The 23205-nt window shown below is 41.2% G+C and overlaps 1 pseudogene; it reads left to right on the plus strand.

Annotated features, from left to right (window-relative positions):
* Positions 1 to 552: 552 nt before the first annotated feature.
* The window catches only part of LOC109086750, a 28855-nt pseudogene continuing 6202 nt past the window's right edge, over positions 553 to 23205 (plus strand).

Below are 23205 nucleotides of genomic sequence, written 5' to 3' on the forward strand. Positions count from 1 at the left end.
CATACACCTCAGCAGTGCCACAAACTGATCACCTCCAAGCCACAATGAATTGAGGCAGTAAATTAAAGCAAAAGGAGCCCCTACCAATATTGAGTACATGTACAGTAAATGAACATACAAAACCAGAAAAGCCCAACAATTTACTAAAAAAAAATTTATTTTTTTTATTTTTTTATTGGTCTTATGAAGTATTCTAATTTGTTGAATTGGTTGGGGTGTTTTTAGCTGTGAGCCAAAATCATCACAATTAAAAGAACCAAAGACTTGAACTACTTGAGTCTGTGCGCATTTAATTTATTTAATACACGGAGTTTCACTATTTGAGTTGAAATTACTGAAATTAACTTTTCCATTGACATTCTAATTTATTGAGATGCAACCTGTAGGTTATAATCAGGGATTCATATCATTAACAAAAAGGTGCTCTTGTAGAAAGGGACCTGATATTAAATAAGCCACGCTATCATGTGTTAAATGAGGGTTGCATCTGTCTTAGTCCTCATCAATATGAACAGAGCTGCTGTAAAAGACTCTTTATTTCATTGTCAATAGTTCCTGTTTTCATCTCATTTAATGCTGATGTCTTCAGATCTCCTGTAATTGGACACTTAAAGCTTCTTTCATTGATATCAACAGACTAAGGGGAATTGTTGGTTACAATTATGTACATTTAATCCTGTTTCTGCTTTCAATTGTTTTCTGACCATTATTTATATTTCAAAGAATTTACATTACATTGCTTGGATTCTTTTCTATGTTTCTTGATATCTGACTGGCTTTATTTGCATGAAGACACAGAATATTGTTAGGATTAGCAATAAAAATAATTTATGAATTAGCATCACTAACTTTACGATAATTAGACAGACTGACATAAATGCTTAAAAGTGCTTAAAACAAACTCAGTTGCTGATATATTTTTGATTGTGGCAGATCAGCTTCTCCCACAGCAGTTCATCAATAAATGCTGGAATATCTCCATCAGTTTACAAGTGAAGACAAGCTTCAAATCATCAGGAAGAGCTCAAATCTGTAAAGACTGAGTTTATTAAAGAGGACAGAGAGAAGATGAGAGATCCAGAACCCTGCAGAATCAAACACACTGAAGATACTGAACAACAAACAGGTTGGTGTTTATTCTTCATTCATTCATGATTAGGGTTGGGCGATGTATTCAGTGAAACATCGCGATGGACGATGGCATCTGGGGGGGTCGGGGGCTTGTGCTGCTTTTGGCCCACACTGCCAAAAGCACCAAAAGCTGGTTAAATGACCATGGTGTTAGTGTGCTTGACTGGCCAGCAAACTCACCAGACCTGAACCTCATAGAGAATCTATGGGATATTGTCAAGAGGAAAATGAAAAACAAGACCAAAAAATGCAGATGAGCTGAAGGCCACTGTCAAAGAAACCTGGGCTTCCATACCACCTCAGCAGTGCCACAAACTGATCACCTCCATGCCACAACGAATTGAGGCAGTAATTAAAGCAAAAGGAGCCCCTACCAATATTGAGTACATGTACAGTAAATGAACATACAAACCAGAAAAGCCAACAATTTACTAAAAAATTTTTTTTTATTTTTTTTATTTTTTTATTGGTCTTATGAAGTATTCTAATTTGTTGAATTGGTTGGGGTTTTTTTAACTGTGAGCCAAAATCATCACAATTAAAAGAACCAAAGACTTGAACTACTTGAGTCTGTGCGCATTTAATTTATTTAATACACGAGTTTCACTATTTGAGTTGAATTACTGAAATTAACTTTTCCATGACATTCTAATTTATTGAGATGCACCTGTAGGTTATAATCAGGGATCATATCATTAACAAAAAGTGCTCTTGTAGAAAGGGACCTGATATTAAATAAGCCAAGCTTTATCATTTGTTTATCTGTATTGCATCTGTTTTTTATTTGTTGAACATCAATTAAATTGTTGCTCTTAAATTGGTTTGGAGATTTTTTGTATTTTCTAGTTCGGGGAACAGACACAGTCTCTATAGTGTGATATCTAGGTGAGAGAGTCTCTATGTGCTGAGAATTAACTGACTTCTGTGACGTGAGGCGGCTAGCAGACGGTCGGTTTAGACCGTCTGTCTGCTTCCTGACCTGGGCCCCAGTTAGTCAAGTACAAAACCCAAGAATATATGCCATATTTCTAGAGAGAAGAGCGGCACCACTCCAGGAGGGATGAAGACCATCTCTTTTAAAAAAAACTTGTCCAATTGTCTATGAAACCTATGTTATTCTGCGGGCACCACTTAGACATCCAGCCATTGAGTGATGACAATCTGCTATGTATCTCATCACCACGGTAAGCAGGGAGGGGACCAGAGCATATTACAGTGTCTGACAGCGTGCTTGCAAGTTCACACACCTCTATGACTGTTGATGTGAAAGATTTCTTTTGGCGTAGTCGAACATCATTAGCGCCAGCGTGAATAACAATCTTACTGTATTTACATTTAGCATTAGCCAGCACTTTTAAAATTTGCTAAGATGTCAGGCGCTCTGGCTCCCGGTAAACATTGGAGTATGGTGGCTGGTGTCTCTATTTTCACGTTCCGTACAATAGAATCGCCAATAACTAGAGCACTTTCATCAGGTTTCTCAGTGGGTGCATCACTGAGTGGGGAGAATCTGTTTAATGTTTTGATCAGAATGGAAGAGCGGTGTTTTGACCCGCGACTATGCCGCCTCACAGTCACCCAGTTGCCCTGCCGCAGAGGCTCTGTTACCAGAACAGGACAATGTACAGGACTCCCTGAGCTAGACGCATCCAAAGCCGTATCTAGAGCCCTCACATTTAAGGCTGTGCAATTTGGGGAAAATATCTAATTGTGATTTTTTTTGACAGATATTGCGATTGCGATTTGATTTGCGATTTTAATTTTGCAGTCAAGCTTCAGCTTGATATTGTCAATAGTGTGCAGCACAGTAACTTATGGGTATCGTTACCCTGCTGAAAAAAACAATAGAAACCATAACAGAAATTCTCATGGTTTCCATTAAAACAATTGCAAAATTCCTTTTTGTAGTGTGTTTTGGCATTATTCCAATAGGAATTACTGTTGTTCTATTGTTTCCCATCTGCTAGATTACATCCCACCAATAGAATCTATCAAATACCATTATACATTACATTAAACACCATTATACATTAAAGCTATGATAATTCCCATTATAACCCTTAAATCCATTAAATTTTCTATTGTGTTTTGAGAGGGGTTCTATTATTCAGTGAATATTATAATTGTATTACTACTTTTACAGAATTTACTTAATTATTGAATTTCACAAGATAGATTAGTTTATTTTGTGTAAATAAAGAACTGTATTAATTTTTGCATGTGTGTCAATTAAAGTATTACATAGGGCACATAGGACGATTTATTCATTTTTAAGTATTTTGGATTTCAAGAACAAGTGGAAAATGTGCTGAATGTTTCATTTCATCCAAGTGAAATTAGCTAAGCATTTAGCCTGAATTTACACTCGTTTTAAACGCAGAGCCAGCCGCGAGTTGACGCAGGTTGTGCGCATGCGTCAAGCCTTGTCCACATTTCCAGATGCGCTCGTGGGGACGTGTGGTGCGGAGCCACGTGAGAGTATAAACGAGCATTACGAGACAAGCTGCATGCGTGCAGCAAGTGTAACATTAAACGGATCCTCCGTGAGACGCGGCAGAGAGGAGCGAGTATGAGAAGCATTCAGGGACACCTGTGTGCGGTCTTCTGAATTGGGAATAGCGAACATGTGTTATTAACTTCTTGCAAATTAGAATCTGTTGGAGAAAGAAAATGTGCAATATAATGTTCATGTACTAATAAAAACATTTAAGTATATATCTTTTATTCTCAAGTACTGAAAGCAGAACCGATAAGGGAGCTCTTGATATGTGTTGTGACACAGGTCTTGCAAATTAACGTTACCTTTTTTGTTTGGTTTCTGTCATTTCGAAGTAATCTCATATTACATAAGTTTTTCTTTAGTATTAATTTGCCTACCTATCAATCTGACCATGTAGACGCCATAATCACACACACACACTCTCGCTCCCATTTTCCGGTTTATTTTTTATTTTTATTTTTTAATGGTGGGCGTTTATGCAGTTGATTGAGCTGACTGGGGAGAACGGAGGTGCACTCACTCTATTGGTTAGTAAGACTACCACTCAGTAATGCATGTGTTCTGGAACAGAGTAATATCGTCCACATCGCAGGCTTTGTGGTTAGCAAAATCGCAACATCTCAAATCGCGATTGCGATTCGATTTCGATTAATCGCACTGCCCTACTCACATTCTTGCTGTCCTCAATTATAGTTTTGATGTGTGTCTCTAATTCTGAAATCTTCTCTGTCAGCCTAACTATTTTCCTGCATTTATCACATATGAATCCCTCGTCGTCGACAGAGAGAGAGATAAACTATACATGTGCAAGCGATGCAAACAACAATAGCAGGAGAAGAAGCCATTACTCACCGTGTTTTATGAATGATTCTTACCACAGTTATTTGATGAACTTGTGAAAACACGTAGCGAGAGAGAGAAAAAAAGTAAACAGCAATAGGCAAGAATGTAAACGCTAATGACAAGCTAACCGGCTAACAAATGCTAACGCGCTGCACTCGTGGATTTAGAATAAAAGCGCACGATCATATTAATCAGATTAGGTTGATAGATAATATCAGAAATATGGTGGGAATTAAGTTATATTTTATCACTTAAAACAAAGCTACAAGGAGCTACAATCACAAACCAGCAGCACGGCAAACAGGAAGCAGGAATAATACTGTCCAACAGTGACACCCGCAGGTAGGAACTCAACACCTCCAGGAACGAGATTGGGAACCACTGCTATAAACCGAGTACATGTGATCTCGAAAGTGATAGTGAAACTAAAAAGCGATTGTGCATTCAAAAAGGGGTGGGGTGGGGTGTGTGGGGGCATCACGATGCCGGCGCAACATTGTGATGTCTGTCAGTCATCGGCGATGGACGATGGCATCGTCTATTGGCTCAATCCTATTCATGATGCTGAAGAACATTCATGACTCATAGAGCCATAAGTCATATCACTTTCCAGAAATCCCTTTCATGGCATTCAACAATCACTGCAGCTGAATAAAATACAGATAGAGAAGCATGAAGGCAATAAACACATGATTGCGACAATATATGGTTTATCTGTGTTCAAGCCGTGTTGGGTATTTTTATAACAATAGAGTATATTTTTATAATGCATTGCTAATCAACATAGCCTTTATCACTTTACAGAATCCTTAAAAATACTGTTTTTTTTTGTCCGAAGCCACATTAGATCACATAAGGTTATTTCAAACACTTGACTTACATTAAAATGTGAGTTTGAAGCAAAAACTTGGTTTAGTCTCATAAAACCATCATGCTAGCTAGTTCTTGTGCACCTGTTACCAGGAGCGAATGTGTTTCAAGAGTCAAGAGGCATTTATTTGTCATTTGCATAGTTAACACTGGGGAAAACTGGGCATTGAAATGCTTGTGACGAGGCTCAGACATACAGTGACAATAACAAGACATAAAAGACATAGACATACGTGTAGAGCACTGAGATTTTTGAGTGACTTCAGTGCCCATAGGCAGAAAAGACACGGACAGAGCATTATATGCAAATAAGTGACAGTAACAGATACAATGAAGGTAGACAGTGTTAAGAGTTATAAGTATTCATAAGTAGTCCTGAGGTACTAATATGATTATTTGGGTAGAGCAATGTCTAAAATATCATTGTAGAGTGATGCAGAGCTACATGAAGGAAAATTAAAGTGGCAATGCAGATGCAATTAATAAACTTAAGAGCAGCACACATTCCGATTGTATTCCTGAGTAGAGCAATGTCCAAAATGTCATTGTAGAGTGTCACAGAGCTACAAGAAGGAACATTAAAAAGTGGCAGTGCAGGTACAATAAAAGTAAACAGAAGAGCACCATGTATTCTGGTTTTAGATGAAGGATAGCTGGTTGTTAAGCAGTCTGATGGCTTGAAGATAGAAGCTGTTCTTCAGTCTGGTTGTCCATGATCGGATGGATCATAAGCATCTGCCTGATGGCAGTGTGGCAAACAGGTGATGAGCAGGGTGAGTGCGGTCCTTGATGATGCTGCGAGCCTTCCTCAAGCAGCGAGTCTGATAGATATCCTGTAAGGCTGGGAGTTTATGTCCAATGATGAGCTCTGCAGTTCTCACCACTCACTGAAGAGCTTTGTGGTCAGAAGAAGAGCAGTGGCCGTACCATACAGTGATGCAGCCGGTCAGAATGCTCTCTATAGTGCAGCGGTAGAAGTTTGACATGATGTTAGAGGAGATGCCAAACCTCTTCAGCCTCCGCAGGAAGTAGAGACACTGACAGGCTGTTCTCACTATGGTCTCTGAGTCTAGGTTCCTGGAAAAATCCTAATAGATGTGAATGCCAAGGAACTTGTAGCTCTTAACTGTCTCTACTATCTCTCCATTGATGTGAATGGGAACATGACCCTCTCTCGGAGACTTCCTGTAGTCCACAATCATATCCTTGGTCTTGCTGACGTTTAGAGAGAGATTGTTATCAGCACACCATGCTGTGAGTGCATTAACCTCATCTCTGTAGGATGTCTCATTGCCATTAGTGATGAGTTCTAGGATAGTTGTATCGTCAGCTAATTTGAGGATGATGTTGGAGTTGTGCTTTGCAGAGCAGTCATAAGTGAACAGGGAGTACAAATGAGGACTGAGTACACATCCCTGTGGGGCGCCAGTAGGGCTGTGACAGTGGCCGTGGTCGGTTGCCGCCACGGTTGTCTACTGCCACTGGCGGTATTGCACTTGGCGTCACCCACTCTACCCACACCTGTTTTGTATACAAGTGTAATAACAGTAATAGTTGCAAATTGTTTTATTTAGACTTTAGTCTATGGTAATTTACAAATTACCTCAAATGCCATACACAGCGTTTCCTTTAGATTGGCAGGTTTGAGCGCAGGAAAATACAGTTTATCCATTCAGCAAATTTATTTTGTGTTGGGCGGATGTAACCGGCACAAGGTTACTGGAGTGCAATTCTTTACTCTGCCTGTGGGTGGCGCGTAAGCCCCAGCAGATTTACTATTAAATAAAAAGAAAACACGCCTTTCTTCCGGTGAAGACGCTGCTAGAAAGCAACAAGGACTGGTATGAAAAGTATCCTCTGAAGGATAGAAATTCAAAGAAAAATCTCGTACCAAATATTGAAATATGGTGTGTCCATTAGGTTGAAAGCTGTGTGAGAGAGAGTTAAGCCGCATGACAGCGAGCTTCTCAAGATACCTCCGATTGGTTTAAGAAAGGGATAGACCATCTGAATCTGACCCTGGTGGTCAGTGGATGCAGTTCCAACCGCAGAAGTGATCGGACCAAGAGCATGGTGTGGCCAGCCGTGGCATCTTTGGAACCATCATCATCCTGTGCCTTCATTTAAAATACAGATAAGAACACACGTAAACCTACCCGGGTAGTGAAAAGAACATACATACTCCAAGAAACACACACACACCAAGAACTTTTATGGACTCTCTTTTTTTTATATTTGAGTTTATTTATTTTGGGTTTATTGTGCGCTGTGCACTCAGGAAGCCGGCTTAGGTAGGCAGGGAATGTAAATAACTGCCATTCATTTTGTTTAATACATTTCTCAAATTTACCTGTTTTGTGTTGTCTGTTCTCTGCTGACCTTTCACTATCTCAGGCTCCGTAGTCGTACCTAGAGTTTCTGATATTAGCCCAGCTTTAATTCTTTACTACTTAAATTAGTTATCACACGATTGTACAAGAATCTAAAAGTGCCTTACACGGACCTTGTTGGGAAACCAAATAAAACGGCTTGCCATAACATCGCCGATCTGTTGCCATCTCCATTCATGTCACACATCCACGATTGTACAAGTGTCTTAAAGTTCCCATGATCGCAAACTCCTGTCTGGTCAGGTTTGGTGAGGCTTAGTTTCTCCAAACTGGCCAAATAAAAATGAGACTAGGATAAATGAAAGATGTTAACAATAAATGTGCAGATGACGAGTTAATGCACCCACCGGATTTATACTTCGCGAGGCTCCGCTGACTGCGTGCGCACCTTCCCAAACGGATGAAGTTTTTTCAGTGAACCGTGTCTGCACCGGACGCGACACCGCATCGCAACAGGTTTGTCTAGTGTCTACCCAGGACATTTGAACTCTGTGTCAGTACCTCATAAATAGGACGAGGCAGTTTACTGTCGGGGATTTGTCATATCGCGTAATGCTGCATCCAGTGTAGCATCACCAATTGATTATAATGAATTTAGTAGTATTTTGTCGTGTCGCGCCACTCGTGTCCTGCAGACGGGGTGTATTTAACTTTCTTATTTAGGCTACTTTCTTGTTTAACTCTATTATTTCTTTGATATTTTTGATATTTTGGTGTTTTGCAGGCTGCGTATTCACTGACGGAAGTGCTAAAATAAACGCACGTTTGTTAATAAATGATTCAGCCTCATTTATTACTAGTTGTGTTTAAAATATGATATACACACACACACTTTTTTATACATAAATTATATATTTATATATATAATTAATATTAATTATATATGCATCAACACCATGCCACCGGTGGTAGTTGGTCCATTACCACCGCGGTAGTAAAAATCTGCCACCGTCACAGCCCTTGGCGCCAGTGCTGAGTGTAAGTGAGGAGGATGTGTGATTGCAAATTCTAACCACCTGGGGTCTGCCGGTCAGGAAATCCAGGACCCAGTTACATAAGTGACTGTTAAGACCCAGATCTTTCAGTTTTGGCTTTCTGCTAGCACGTCATTGGCTTCCTGTTAACTCTAGGATAAATTTTAAAATACTCTTATTTGTTTATAAATGTTTGCACAATCTCTCTGAATTGGTGCATCCTTACAACCCTTCCAGAGATTTAAGATCTATTAATCATAACCTACTTATGGTTCCCTCTGAAAGGCTGAAACGCAGAGGAGATAGAGCTTTCTTGCTGATGGGCCCTAGATTGTGGAACAGCCTGCCAGCACCCCTTAGAGCTGCTCCAACTTTATCGGTTTTTAAATCTCTTTTGAAAACTCACTTGTTTTCTGAAGCCTTTGCAATTTGATGTTGTGTATTTTTATCTTTGATCAATATGTTGTACAGCACAACAACAGTCAGTCGTGTGATTGTTTTAAATGTGCTTAATAAATAAAAGAACTAGAACTACAACTAGAGTTATAAGTTTGGTAGGGATGATGGTGTTATATGCAGAGCTGTAATCAACGAACAGCATCCGCACATAGGTGTCTCTTCCTTCCAAGTGCTCCAGGGCAGAGTGTATGGCCATTGCAATGGCATCATCAGTGGATCTATTTGAGCGGTAAGCAAATTGTAATGGGTCCAAGGTGTCAGGCAGAGAGGAGCAGATGTGGGATTTGACTAGCCGTTTGAAGTACTTCATGATGACTGCTGTCAGTGCTACAGGGCGGTAGTCATTCAGGCAGGAGACAGTTGTTTTTTTGGGAACAAGGATGATGGTGGTTTGCTTGAAGCATGTGGGGATCACTGTTAGTATCAAGGAGAGGTTGAAGATGTTGGTGAAGACATCTGGTAACTGGACAGCGCAGGCCCTCACGACACGTCCGTGTATACAATCTGGACCTGGAGCTTTCCGGCCGTTGACTCTCTTGAAGGCCTTACTCACTTCGAGTGTGGTTAGAACCAAAGGGCAGGTGTCAAGGTCAGCAGCTATTTTCACAGCAGGGAATGTGTTGCCTGTCTCAAAGCAAGCATATAATGTATTGAGCTCATCCGGTAAGGAGGCAGACAAAGACACACCACTGCTTTTCCTTCCTTTGTAGTCAGTGATATAGCGCAAACTGCTCCACATGCGTTGGGGGTCAGAGCCATGGTATTCTGACTCCACTCTGTGCCTAAAGTCTCTTTTGGCTGATTTGATGGTTATCTGAAGGTCATACCTGGACTTCTTGTAAGCAGTTAGATCCCCAGAGTTGATGGCAGCAGTTCGTGCTCATAATTTTGCACGCACCTCACCGTTGACCCATGGTTTCTGGTTTGGAAATGATTTAACATTAATGGATGGAACAACATCCTCTGTGCATTTGTTAATGTAGCATATCACAGAATCTGTGTATTCCTGTATGTTGTCTCCTGCTGCATCTTGAAACAGATGGTTACAGCAGTATGCTAATGTGGTCACCTTTGCCGAATGCTGGAAGGGGGAGGGGTTTGTAATAGGGATGCACGATCATGATTTTTCTTGGCCGATTCCGATACCGATTTTTTAAATGCAAACCGGCCGATTCCGATACCGATTTCCGTTTTTTTTTTTTTTTTTTATCTTTAAGCAACAAACAAGAAAGAAGGAAAGTGTGCATAAACAAGATGTTTATTTGGTATTTAATAGGCCAAACTGGCTTTTGGCTATTGAAAACGATAACCGTAACCATCTGAAATCAACAGCAGTAACTGCACAGTAAGTAGCCTACGTTCAATACAAACATAGATGGTACAGACATCAGCATTTAGCCTTTATTTTTGAATTGTGTTGAAACTACAGAGAACTGGCCTTAAATTAAAAGATTAACTGTAACCATGTGAAATTAAAGGCAACAGCTGCATAGTTCTACAACCCAAACAACACAATCAACACACATTCAATAAGATGTTTCTTAATCAGCATTCAGTATTTTAGTTTTTAAAAAAATTTGGTTTTAAATTAAAAAAAAAAAAAAATTCATCGATCTTTACCAGTGAGACTAAATAAAAGTATGCTATATAAATACATTATTCCAAAATGTTAAAATCAAATAATGTTGGTGCGAATAAAACAAAGATGCAAAGTGTTTCATTTATCCAAATTAAAAAAAAATAGGGTAATGATTCACATCTATATTTTAACTTGAGCCAATGAAAAATAAATAACTATTGGCTCAAGTTAAAAAAATATATAGATGTGATTCATTACCCTAAAATGTTTTAATTGGATGAATGAAACACTTTTTTTCAATGTGCTACAGCAGGTGAATTTTAAATCAAATTAAGTCGATGTAATTTTAAGGTAAAATAAAAATAATCATCCTATACAGAACTGACGTTTACTTCTGGCTTTTCAAACGTGTATGCAAGTTCTACTTAAAAAAAAATAATAAAAAAAATCCGTTTAGACAGTTTCGTTTCTCATCCAACACGCGAGAAGTTGAGCTGAACGTCCCTTCACTGTCTGCGCTTGTGTAGGGCGCGGACAGCTACGTGCTCACGCAGCTTTATTTCGTGCAGGAAAGGGGCTCTTATTTGTGCGCCAGTAAACCAACAGCTGTTCGCTTCCTGCTATCTGTACCTCAGACATGTAGCTCTGCACTTCCAGTGCTGAACGGCTGCCCGTGTCCTGCGCACAGATTTCGAAATACTGCCACACAAAATGACATGATAGCGAATGATTACAATGTAGTCTGTGCACGCGGGCGCGCTTCCGGAAAAATCGGCCGGAAAAAGACCAAAAACCGGCCGATTGCCGATCGCGTATTTTAAGCAAAATACGATGTATGGCCGGTCAACCGGTGTATCCCTAGTTTGTAACTGTCCTTTAGTGTTAAATAGCAGTGATCTAATGTCTGATCACCTCGTGTGGGGAAAATTATTCATTAAAAAATGAATAATTTTGCCCGTTTTTCATAATCCCACATGTAAAAATGTAGCTAAGTTACAGCTCCCCCTTAAAGTAGAGACCTGCACTCAACAGGGGCAGTAGGGACCCAACGCAACAAGGTGCAGTGTGAGACAACTCTTGATGTGCGAGTGCGGGTGTGGGCGGGAAGAGACTCGTGTGTGTGCAGGATGCAGGAGAATAAAATGATTCGTGTCTAAGATTAGTGTCTAAAATTTATAAATTGTTATTTATATGTTGCACAAAAGCAAAAAGAACAACTAATGTTAACATTAAAATGATTGACATGTGTAAGCTAGGCATATAGTTAATATTTATAACGTGTTTAAAGGGTTGCGCAGTGTAGCCAATCACAGACTTAGCTGTTGATTTCTGGAATGCAGTGGCCAATCAGAGGTGATAATGTTAGAATCTACTCACGTAGTGCTGAAATTGTGTGCTCACGAATCATCTCATTTTAACACACGAAGTGTAGACACTGTGAAAGATTCATTGTGCAGTCCGCTGCTCGCATTCTGACATGTCAAACCATGCATGCAGCAGCCCATGCTTGCTTTTCTGTTAAAAATAACAGTGGTTTGTGAATGTTGATGCTTAGCTTAAATAACAAATATTTTATCTGTTATAGTGTTTATGCTGGGATGTGGTGGAGCTTAGGAGATGTTACAGAACCATTTCATGTAAATTTCTTTGATGTACTGAAAAAAATCAATGTAGATTACTTTGATGTGGGCTTTTGCGGGCGGGAGCGGGACAAAACATGGATGTCGAGGGCGGGAGAGGAACCAGATAAGATTTATTTCTGCAGGAGCCAGTGGGCTCGGGACAGAATCTTGTGGGGAGAGGGACTGAAAAATCTGTCCCGCGCAGGTCTCTACCTTAAAGCTCTTGTCGTTTTCTCCTTTTCCATCTCTCCAGTCCTTTTCTGCTCACAGGTGACTGGAGATGAGTGGATAGTGTGTGCCTCCTGCTTTTTTGCAGTTTGCAGATTTTTGTAAAATAATGTTTTTTGTTTTTCAAATAAAAGGGTCGTTTCTATTTAATATGCTGCAGGCTCATTTATTGATAGTGATTATTAATAATAAAATATTTTGGGGCTTGTTTTTGAAGCTGCGGTTCCTTATTTGTCTTGCGAGAGTTGGCAACTGTCATTACATGACATTGTTTAGAAGATATTGACGTCTTTGTGCGGTGGAAACACTGATTGAACGATTACATGAGACGGTATATGGTTTTCAGTAAGTTGTACTCTTTCTTTTAACATACCTTCAGATGTTTATTCATGTTTATTTCATGCTGAAACTGGCATTAAAGCGGAGGTAATGATCAGTTCACGCTGCTGCTTCTTTTGAACTGAGGCGTTACGGCGATCTGTCACTACATTAAACAGCAACAAAATGGCATTTATTGTTTGAATACTGTAATAAAATAGACAATTGAAATCTGAGACTTTGTTTCATATCGAAATGACAAAGCTTATTGCAATTTATTGGATGGTAGGCACGCTACAATGTTCCGTTCATTTACTGAAAACAGGCTAGACTAATCGATTCATGGGATTTAAGAATCAATGTTGTTTTGTAAAAATTAGAATCAATCAAGAAATATATATTTTTTTTTTACCCAGCCCTAAGAAAATATACAATCTGCTCCACTTTATGCAAATATTTGTTCTTTTTGAAATCTGCTTGAGTTTGTGTTTCTGGTGTCCTATGTTCATGTGCATATAAATGAAAGTCAGAAAAGTCTGTGTAGTGTGACTGACCCTTAATAATTAAAATGCTTTTAGTAAAATAAATTAAATATCTATCTAAAAGTTGGTGACAAAATATGAGTAATATGTATTTTAATGTTAATGTCATGTTCGATAATCATGTCTTTCAAATATATTTAATAGTTTTTACTACAGAAACATGGAATTTGTGTCTATAATGTTTATAATAATAATAATTATTAATAAGTGAAGATCACTGTACATGTAAAGTTTCAGGGATGTATAATATATAAAAAGGTATAAAAAATATTGTAATATTTTATAGCAGTTGTCTGCTTTGTTACAGCAGGTCCCACTTTTATCTCCTTTCATGTTCCTGTTTTTGAATAGTTTTGATGTACTGAAAATGGAATTAATTCTTTTTTTGTTTTGTTTCAGAGCTGATGGAAGATAAAGAGGAGTGAAGAACTGATTGAAGTGGAGGAAAAATATCATGACAAACCTGGAGAAAAATATTTGAGTCTCATAGACTTAAAAGACATTTTTAAAGAAAAGAAGAGCCAATAAATCTTTCACCTGCTCTCCGTGTGGAAAGAGTTTGTCATGGAAATATAATCTAGCGATTCACATGAACATCCACACTGGAGAGAAAATGTACACATGTGATCAATGTGGTAAGAGATTCACACAAAAAATACACCTTAAAAGACACATGAAGATCCACACTGGAGAGAAACCATTCAAATGTGATCAATGTGGAAAGAGTTTCTCAGACAAAGCAAATCTTCAGGTTCACATGAGAATCCACACCGGAGGGAAGCTGTTCAGATGTGATCAATGCGGAAAGAGATTCTCAACCAAACAAATTCTTCATGTTCACTTAAGAATTCATACTGGAGAAAAACTCTTCACGTGTTCAGTGTGGGAAGAACTTCACACAAAAACCAGTTTTAATGGGACACATGAGGATCCACACCGGAGAGAAGCCGTATGTATGCAAAAAATGTGGAAACAAATTCAGGTACAAACAAAATCTTGATGCGCACATGAGAGTTCATACTGGAGAGAAACCATTCACATGTGATCAGTGTGGGAAGAGTTTCTCACAAAAAAGAGGTCTTATAGGACACATGAGGATCCACACCGGAGAGAAGCCGTTCACTTGTGATCAGTGTGGGAAGAGTTTCTCACAAAAAAGAGGTCTTATAGGACACATGAGGATCCACACCGGAGAGAAGCCGTTCACTTGTGATCAGTGTGGGAAGAGTTTCAGACACAAACAAGGTTGTGAGATTCACATGAGAATTCATACTCGAGAGAAACCGTATGTATGCCATCAATGTGGGAAAGGTTTCATCCGATCAGCAAACCTTAAATCACACATGAAAATCCATACTGGAGAAAAGCCATTCACGTGTAATCACTGTGAAAGGAGATTCGCAGCTAAAAAAAATCTTAAGATTCACATGAGAATCCACACTGGAGAGAAGCCATTCAAATGTGATCAGTGTGGCAAAGCATTTCCTAGGGCATCACTTCTGAAGGCACATCTGACAGTTCATACAAAGGAGAAGCTACATGTATGTTCTGAATGTGGAAAGAATTTTTCACTGCTGCAAACTTTATATACACATAAGAAAATGCATACTGGTGTGAGAGAGTACATGTGCTTTGAGTGCGGGAAGACTTTTACATTTGCAAGCAGTTTAATACGGCACCGTTTTATTCACACTGGAGAAAAACCTTATCAGTGTTCACACTGTGATAAGAGATTCAATCAGTCAGGAGACCTGAAAACACATGAGAGGATTCACAGTAGAGAGAAACCTTATAAGTGTTCACACTGTGACAAAAGATTCAATCAGTCAGGAACTCTGAAAATACATGAGAGGATCCACACTAGAGAAAAACCTTATAAGTGTTCACACTGTGACAAAAGATTCAGTCAGTCAGGAACTCTGAAAATACATGAGATGATCCACACTGGAGAGAAACAGCACACGTGTGATCAGTGCGGGAAGAGTTTCGCTATTAAAAATTATCTGAAGAAGCACATGAAGAGCCATGCAGTGGAGAAACCAGATCACCGCAGTTTGAAATTATGGTAAGTAGTTCATCTTTATGTCAACAAAGTCTGGAATCTTGAAGTTAGTTTGTTTTGTGTGCTTTTCCGGCAGCAGCTCAACATGTGACCTCTTTTAATTATTCAGATGTGTTTCGTCCGTAGAAACGTTATTCACTGCTGTAAATTGGCACAATTGGTAGATGTTTTCACACAGTGGCTCTTATTTATAAAACGAGTGTACAACAGAAAATTGGTTGCAAATTCATTTCCATGCACAAACTAGCATTTATCCGTATGGAAGTGAGCATAAAAAAGGTGCTTACAGAATTCCTAAAGAAAACAAAACAATTGTAAAGGAATAAAATAAATACAAATGTTGAACCTTCCAGTTGGATTTCACAGGTTTTTCATTTTGTATTTATGTGTGGAATCGCCGAAACCGTGATGCGAGCACCGCCCCAACTGCACAAAACGCCCCCAAAATGAGAGAAAGCTGCAGCTGTGCGGCAACCCTACCGCCCGCCTCGCTCTGCGCAAGCCCTTGTTCACATGGGACGCGGCAGAACCGAGGTGGCGTCTCCGTCACGGTCCCACGGTGGACATTACCACAAAAGCCCAAATGACGGCACACTGAAACAGGAACTGGGACATCCTAAATTACTAGCAGCGATACTAATGATAACATTATTGGCAGGCCCTAATGCTAGTATTTCCTGTCACTGAGATGAAGATTGCCATCTAACTGTCGGTATATAAACTCAAAACGAAAACAACTTTTTTTTGTATCGATATTCCATTTTTGAAAATAGATACAGTATAGCCAAGCAAAATATCATGTTACACACGTGTATCGATATTTTCTTTCACCCCTACTTTGAACTACATGAGTAAGCCATGATTAGTAAAATGTTTGTGTAAAATAGTCCATTGAAAGTCACACTTTTGCCATATGAACCATTAAGCAGGCATGAACAGGCATGCCTTTGCTCTTCCTTCAGTCCAAAGTGTATTTGTTAGACATTCAATGTGAAAAGACAGTCTATCAACAATTGGATATTTGTGCATAGCTTAGAGGCCAATCAGCTTGTACTGTTAATGAAACTATGTGATTGCTAGAGCAGGGGTCTCCAACACGTCGCTCGCGAGCTACCAGTAGCTCGTGGCCTGATTGGAGGTAACTCACCAGAAAAAACTTGACATTATGATTTTATTTATTATTTACTAATAATAATATTAATAAACCCGTTTCATATTTTAATTATCATTAAACCCGTATTTGATTATTGCGATTTGAAAAACTCACAGTAAATGCTGCTCAGCTTCAATCAACGTTATTATTATAAGAGTCTCACGCAGACACAACACACAGAGTAGGCTAGTTCCCTATCTGTTAGTCACTACGAGTTATGTCATGACGACATTATGGGGATTCACTTGGGAGCCCCAATCACCTCTGACTTGCCAAAGAAAATGCCAATTAAATTTGGCTTGTGGATTTTGTGCACTTGAGCCACTCCCCGTGATACGGGTACAAATAGGTGACAGGTGCATCCACTCATCAGATTTTTGCTTCGGAGCCGAGTGGATGAAGAGTGCTGTTCTCCAAAAAAACTTCTTTCCTCTGAAGAAAAGAAGAATTGGAAGCTGTTCTTGGTTGGCGGTATGGTGCAAACAGTGATGTCCCTGTCATCAGCGATTCCCCTGGGCACATCAATCTAAAAGGCAGTTTTACTAAGCACGGTCGGTTCGCATCTTTTTAAAGATGCCAATTTGTCCGTGCCCTCTTGGGTGCAGTCGTTACCTGTCTTCTGGTGATGGACACGATCGTTGTCTTCGGTGTCTGGGCATCCAACATGCTGAAGCTGAGTTCATGGATGATTCATGTGTTCATTGCGAGCATATGAACATGACTTTGCTGCGATTTCGCCTCTCTCTCTTTTCTGAGAAGAGCGGCACCCTTTGCCGCCACCCGTCCTGGTCTCTCTGGCTCGAGCAAAGGACCTCTGGCTGGCGCTCTGTGCCTCTCTGCCGAGCACGCCCCCACGGACCTCTTATTCCTCACGCAGCGAGAGTTCCGTTTGGCTCCCAAGTGATTCTGCTGGCCCGTCTCATGTGGCTACCAACGTTTCACTCGGTGCGTCCCGGGAGGATCAGATGTCAGTTGCAGCATCGGGGGAAGGGCTATCCTCTGAGGATGAAGATTCAGCGGGGCTGCCCCCTCGGGTGTTGTCGCCACCGCCGAATCTGACTTGGAGCTGACGTCCATGCTTGCCCGGGCAGCCATGAGTATCACCGCTGGAGGTCAATAGACCGCCCAGTCCTGAGTCCTTGCGGTTGGATGATTGCCTTCTCAGAGAGGGATGCACCTCACAACTGCATTCTGCTCTGGTGCCTTTCTTCCTGGAGAAAGGCTCAAGGGACAGCGGTACCCACATTTTCAAAGAAAGAGCAATTTCCCTTATCTCCCCGTTTTCAGGCTCGCAGACTGACAGTGAGTGACGCGCTGCCTCCTCACTCTCGCCCACCATGCCTTTCTGGGACCAGATGGTGAGCCTGCAAGCACGACCCTCGGAGGAGGCAGACAAAACCTTGGCATTGCTGTGTCCAGTAAGAGCATTAAGCATATACATGGACTGTACCCAGAGCTTCAGAAGATTTGAAACAGCTCTTTTTCAAGGTGAGCTGTGCCCCCTGGAGGTGAGGGCTCACTCCACCCAGAGTGTGTTGCCTCCTTTTGCATTGGCACACGGTGCCTCTCTGGCAGAGATCTGTAGAGCTGAGGGCTGGGAGACATCTAATACCTTATAAAACAGCCTTCACATAGAGCCAGTTTCTTTCCATGTGTTGGGTAACAGGTAAGGGGCGGGAAAAACTGACTCGGTGTCATGCTTGCTGCGCCATTCTCTCTCACAGGGGAATGCAAGTGCCTTTATTCTCCCAGTCGAGTTCCCGGAATGGTGAACCCTAGTCGAGCATCGTCCAGCACCCCCAACAGTCAGACTGGGCGGAGCAGTCCATATTAGTGTTTCCACATGTCACCTCCCCTAAGGGTAGAATGTGGTTGCAACCTTTTTCGGAAGGCTCGCTTCCCATTCGTTCTGCCAGTCTGAAAGAACAAATAGGAAATATTGAAGCAATCTTTCATTGGTTGAAGTCTTTCAAGGTTAAAAATCCCTTTGCTTTTTAATTTTTTTTGTGGATGGTTTTAAATAAAAGGAAAGAAAATAATAATAAAAAAATCAATAATAAAACAAGGTTTAAAATTAATTTAAAACAGTTAAGAATAGAAAATTATCATACATAAAATATATAGTGCAATCATTTAGGACTTTGCACAGTACTCATTCAGTAAATGCACAGCTAAACAGATGAGTTGTGAGCAGGGATGTTCATTTTAACTGGTTAACCGTTAAGAATTTTGACTGATTAATACAATCAGTTAAATGATTTAAAAAGTCATTTAGTTATTTATTTTCAGTAATTTATCAAAATATTTAAAAAGATTTGCTGCATGGTTAAAATACGCTGTGTATAAACATGTTAAAAAATATAAACATGTTAAAACATGTTAAAATATGTGTATAAACAAATTGTTTTTTTTAGAAAGAGAGAGAAAAAAAGTCGCGTATAGGCTTAATGCCGACTCGAAATGTTTACAAACATTATAATAAACACTGTAAACATCCAAACACTGTTCGCTTCACTCAAATCCTTTCAATTAACTTTCAGAATCCTTTCAGTATTTAGAAAATAACAATAATTAAAAATATAGAAGCTATAGCAATATAAATTACAAGCCAAAACTAATTGTAACCTGAGCTGTCAGTGAAGAATATAAAAGATAAGAAAAATTTAAGAAAAGAAAGTATAAGTCGAAGAAAGTATAGGAAGTTATTTGATCATAAACTGTGTCAGAGTGATGGGCTCTTTAAGAGCTAGTAATAGCAGTGAACTGAGTAAGCCCCCCCAACCTAAATAATCCATTTAGAAATAAAAGTGATCGGATGTAAGAGAAAAATTGAATTTCTGATCATCAAAGTGCCACAATTGAACTTCTTTATCTGAAAATATATCAATTCCTTCCTTGGCTGGGTCTTTTTGTGAGATTTGAGTTCTTCTGTGATGAGTTTGCTGATTCGTGCTGGATGCACGAGGTTTTCTCTGCTGAACTGTGTTTTTGAGCCACCAAACTGGTAGGAGAATCCTTTACTTTTTGCTTTTGGATAAATGGGACCTGAACTCATTATTTTCATGATTTTTCCTCTGGATTCACGATCAAGGACATTAACTTTGAACTCGAACGGTTTCAAAAGAATCAACAGTTCCCTTTCGATACTTCACTCATACTGCGTATGGGGAAAAGCTCCTTTTTTCCTCGATACTGAAGCCTTTTCAATAACGCAGTGCAACTGCACTGCCATTGGTTTAATCTGTAAACTTTTTTAAACCAATGACAGCGCTGCGTAGCTGCGTGAGCCTGTGGTGATTCAGCGCGCCAAAGCCTGCCAAAATGGGCGGGGCGAATGGCTATATAAGCAGGCAATCGCCAGAGGAAATCAGATCTTACTCCTTCAGCGACGACTTCACTTTGCTGGATCTTTGCTGAACGCCTTCGCCTGGAACGAGCTCTCGCCGTCGAAGAGGCACCGCAGCAGACCAGCTGAGACCGCCTGCAGCGCCGGCGTTCTCGCAGACAGCCGCTCTTAGCGCCGATCTCGGGCCACCCGCTTCCGGCCGCTTCTCAGCGATCTCCTGCCGCCATCCGGCGATCACAAAAGAGCTTTTTCCAGTGGTTTTCACCGCTCTAAAAGAGCATTTCTAACGCCGTTTTAACGGCGGCGGCCATGCCGCGCCACAGCTGTGGCACATGCAGAGCCCCTCTGCATGATGATGACGGCCATGGTGAGTGTGTTTTCTGCCTGGGTAAACCCCACGCTGAGGCTGCACTCACTGAGACCTCATGCTGCTTTTGTGAGAGCATGAGTCTCGCCTCTCTGCGCTCGCGGATTGCTTTCTTTAATGAAAGCGATCCCGCCCCTCGCGCCCCCCTGTCTTTTTCCTCCCGAGAGCTGGCCAGGAAAAGACAGCAGGGAAGAGGGGCTCAGCGCCCGGATTTGGGTGAGATCACGCCGGCTCAGCACCCGCGTGCCTCACCCTCTCCAATGAGAGAGCCATCCCCTGTCCTCTTCTCACGCCCAGAGCAGCGTCCCTCGGCTAAAGCGAGCGACCTTGTCTCTTTTGGCGGATCAGAGGACGAGCCGCTTGATGACTCCATGTCACTGCGGCTTCTGAAACGGAGGACTGGGCCGGTGATTCTGACCCCGCCCACTTGCTGTCACTAGAGCCCATCGACGCCAGAGCTGGGATGGATGCCGAGCTTCTCTGCATCCTCTCCAAGGCCGTTGAGGAACTCCATCTGGAGTGGGCCCCCCCTGAAGAGCCGACACCTGAAGACCTGCCAGGATGCCGCCAGGCCCCCCCCCAGCGCTCTGCCCCGTTCTTCCCTGAGGTTCATGATGAGCTGACAAAGTCGTGGCGCGCCCCCTACTCGGCCCGCCTACGCACTTCCTGTGCAGCTCTCAGCTCAGTAGACGGCTCTCAGGAGAAGGGCTATGAGCAATTGCCGCCCCTGGACGAGGCCGTGGCTGCTCACCTCTGCCCCCCTGCGGCTGTGGGGTGGAAAAACAAGAGAGCCCTTCCTTCCAAGCCCTGCAGGACGACCTCTGCCATGGCTGGCAGAGCCTACACAAGGTCATTTTAAAACCCAGGCATGGCTACATCCCTAAATTGCTCTCGATGCCATTCAGAGCACAGGTTATTTCCCTCTCAGCTCTGCCTCCGTTGTCAGGTGAGCGAGAGCTGGATTTACTCTGCCCAGTGAGGGCTTTGAGGATATACATTGAGCGGTCACAGCCGTTCAGGCAATCTGCTTTGGTGGCCGCACCAAGGGGTCTTCGGTCTCAAAGCAACGCCTCTCGCGTTGGATAGTTGAAGCTATTGCTCTATGTTACTCCTCGAGTGCCCCATAGGAGTAAGAGCCCACTCTACTAGAGGGATGACCTCTTCATGGGCCTGGTCTAGTGGTGTCTCTATCAAGGACATCTGTGAGGCTGCCGGCTGGTCCTCGCCGTCCACTTTTGTCAGATTCTATAACTTGGACATCCCGACCTTGCACGCTCAGGTTCTTTCGGTTTGATACGACGGCCTCTATCAGACTCCGTCATCATATCACCTCCAGGGAGCTAGCTCCCTCTTAGCAGTGTAGGGTCAAGGGTTCGACGGCTCCGGCCCTCTCACTTATCCTCTGGACCCCAGGGTGTTCAAGATAAGTCTTGTCGTTCCCTACCGTGGCACGGCGCGGTTGAAATCGTTCCCCATACGCAGTATGAGTGAAGTATCGAAAGGGAACGTACTCGGTTACGAACGTAACCTCGGTTCCCTGAGTTATATGCCGTGCCACGAGGCTGCGGCTTCAGTGTCGTCACTTCAGTCATATGACCTGATTTCCTCTGGCGATTGCCTGCTTATATAGCCATTCGCCCCGCCCATTTTGGCGGGTTTTGGCGCGCTGCATCGCCACAGGCTCACGCAGCTACGCAGCGCTGTCACTGGTTTAAAAAAAGTTTACATATTAAACCAATGGCAGTGCAGTTGCACTGCGTTATTGAAAAGGCTTCAGTATCGAGGAAAAAAGGAGCTTTTCCCCATACGCAGTACTCGTTCCGTATCTCAGGGAACCGAGGTTACGTTCGTAAACGAGTACGTTCTTTTAACTGAATCACTTAGTCCATAGACTCTGGTTATTGAACCAATTATCTGATTCTTGAGCCTTCATTGAGTGTTCACACAGCTGAAAAGCTATTGATTTTCAAAGGGAAAAGTGATCTATTGAATTTGCAAGAGAACTTACTGAATCACATTCTGTACATTGAATCATACTGAGTGTTTATTTGAGTAATTGAGTTATTGATTGTAACATTTTATTTGAGAGTATTGTTAAGCTACTTTTTTATTTAATTTATTTTGGGTAACAAACAAACAAATCAAATATTTTCTATTCAGTATTTTTTTAATTTAATTTCCCTTATTATGCCAGTTGTATGACAATTGTGTTTCAACTGAGTTGGACTGTTCAAGTACCTACAAAGTTCCAAAATGAGTGATAAGCAGAAACATTGTCAAACACTTTGTCAAATTGTGATCATAGCAATTCATCCATTCAAAAGAAAAAGAGAAAAAAAACTTTTCTTTCTAATATAAAATCAAATTTTACTCAGTTAAGAGGCTCAGTGTTGGTTATTCACTCACCTGCTGTGTTGCCTTCCTTTCTCCAGTAGTCGCACCTTTCTTCTGATCAGTTGGCCCATATTGAGCATTATACTAGTGTTACACGCTAAATATGTTACATGCTACATAATTCATTTAGGTTAAAACGAAACTGAAACCAACATTGGGTCTCTCATTCGACACAAAATCAAATGTTTCCGTATTCACTATATATTTGAATTTTTTGATTCTCATTTCACACTTGAAGCACATATCAAGAGCATTTCAAAATCTGCATTTTTCCATCTAAGGAATATTGCCAGGATTAGGCCTTTTCTTTCATTACCTGATGCAGAAAGGCTTGTCCATGCACTCATTACCTCTAGGGTTGATTATTGTAATGCCCTTTATCTTGGCCTACCTGCAAAGTCTATTAAGCGACTGCAACACATACAGA

The sequence above is a fragment of the Cyprinus carpio genome, chromosome B3 (genome assembly GCF_018340385.1).
Source record: "Cyprinus carpio isolate SPL01 chromosome B3, ASM1834038v1, whole genome shotgun sequence".
Classification (NCBI taxonomy): Eukaryota; Metazoa; Chordata; class Actinopteri; order Cypriniformes; family Cyprinidae; genus Cyprinus; species Cyprinus carpio.